The sequence below is a fragment of the Entamoeba histolytica genome, genomic scaffold (genome assembly GCF_000208925.1).
Source record: "Entamoeba histolytica HM-1:IMSS scf_1104750518925 genomic scaffold, whole genome shotgun sequence".
NCBI lineage: Eukaryota > Evosea > Mastigamoebida > Endamoebidae > Entamoeba > Entamoeba histolytica.
In genome coordinates, this window is record NW_001914904.1 from 27,326 (window position 1) to 29,624 (window position 2,299).

The 2,299-nt window shown below is 20.0% G+C and overlaps 3 annotated features.

The window, feature by feature from the left end:
- Positions 1-54: 54 nt before the first annotated feature.
- Positions 55-296: a repeat region.
- Positions 297-486: 190 nt separating this feature from the next.
- Positions 487-1,488: a repeat region.
- Positions 1,466-2,084: a repeat region.
- Positions 2,085-2,299: the final 215 nt, after the last annotated feature.

Genomic DNA, 2,299 nt, shown 5'->3' on the forward strand with positions numbered 1-2,299 from the left:
TTATTGGTTTAAAGTGTTATTTATTTTATTACAAACAACTGAAGAAAAATAAAATAAAAAGTTAATAATTAAGTATTAATAGAAATAATTTGTATTATTCTTTATTTATTTTAGAATAATCATGTCTATTTATCTTTTTATAGTATTTCTACAATATATGTTTGAATATATTAGAAATAATGTTACATAACATTCTTCATATTTCTATTAACAATGTTGTTAACTTCTTTTATATTGTTATTTTCATTTTTTATTTCTTTAATTAATTTAATACTTTCTGTATTTATTATTTTATTGTTTCAATTCATTATTCTCTCTTATTTCATTATTTCCTTATACTTATTTTTCTTTTATTCATTTACTTTCATTCTCATTGTGATATACATTATTAATATCATTTATTAGAATGGTTTTATTCTTTTTATTTGTTACTCTTATTTTATATTTGTTTTTTCTTTTATTAATTTTATATTGTTTCATTGAATATTTCCAGTTACTTATTTTCATTATACTTGAATTTAATTCATTTATTGTTATAATGACACTATCATAATTTCTATATCTTTCATTCAATATCGTGTTTTGTTTTATTTTCCATTTCTCTTTATTTAATATCACCTGTGTTTCATATAACATTTCCATTATTCTAAAGTAATATCGTTATTTGGGTATATTTCATTTGTTGTTTCTTCCTTATTCTAATTTTCTTATTAGAATCAAACATGATTTTATTTGTATTGATTCTGACCCTTTCTTCCTTATTAAATTTAATTCTTTCTTTTATCATTGTCTTCATATATTTTAGGTACTTTATTCTTTCTAGTGCTTTGACTTTTATTCCTTCTTCATCATATTCTTTTAATTTCATGATGCACTTTATTCTGTACAATTTTCTTCCCTTGACCAAATCTTCTAGTCTATTTATTTTCTTTAGGATTTCTTTTATTTCATCAAATTTATCTCCTATTATTTTATTTTGGAGATAGAGGTTCATAATCATTGAAATCCTCTTCATATCATCTTGCAGATAATCAATTCTGCTTCCTGACCATATCCATCTATTATTAATTTCCATTATTAATCGGTCAGTTTCTTTTCTTTGAAAGTAGTAATTAATATTTGAATATTTTTCTATTTTCATTTCTTTTATTTTATTGATGAGAGTGTTAAAGTATTCTTCATCAATTTCTGTAGAGTTATTCTTCAATATGATGTTTTTTATTATTGAATTACACTCTACTCTTCATTCTATTATATCATTTACTTTCATTTTAATGTACAGTTTAATACTTTCTTTTATTTTATGTGATATTTTAATATAATTAATATATTCTTTTTCATTATTTACATTGATGTTTATTACTTTTATTATACTTTCTATTTCTTCATTTCTTAATTTCTTATATAATTTCTTATTCAACCAATTAATTGCAAAACAATACAATACTTCATTTAAAATTTCTATTTCTTTGTTTTGTTGTATTTCCTCTTATATTTTCTTTGTACTTTGTTTGTTATTTATTATTCTTGAAATTTTACATCTTTCATTCATTTCTTTAATTGTGTTTTTGTTTTTAATTTCTTCTTCATTTGTTTTAATATATTTTCTTCAATGTCTGTTTTTTCTTTAAACTCTTCTTTCGTTTTTTCAATTATCTTTTTCTTTTTGATTGAATATACTTCTTGAAGAATGTTATACCATTCTTTTTCTTTTATTTTCTTACTTCTTGGGTATTTCTTCATACTTTCCTTTGTTTCATTCACTTTTTATTCTTTTTATTCTTTCTTGTATATCATTTATTGTTATTCATTTATATTTGTTATTTGTATAATTTTTATTATTATTGTATTTACACTGTTTTTTATTTGCTTTTCTTTGTGTCTTTCTTCTTCTAAACCATTTTCTCTTGGTATTTTTTTTATCATTATTATTATGCCATTTATTGTTATTGACATTTCTTTTTTTTTTATTGTATAACCTTGGTTTTCTATGTCTTGTTTGCTTTTCTTTACAATACCCAAATGTTTTATCCAAAAATCATTGCATTAAAATTTGTTGAATATTCAAAATTGGAAAAAAATCTTCAATTATAAAATAAATAATACAAATGAAGAACCAAATAAAAAGAAGAGAGTAATAAGAGTGATAATAACATAATAAATATAATGAATGATTATTAAAAATATATTGAGGAATTGATTTAAACATTGAATTGATTTTTTCTTCGTTTCATAATTAGAATATAGATTAATATCATATTCTATTAGACTTTTTCAATACAGAGCATATAACATATTT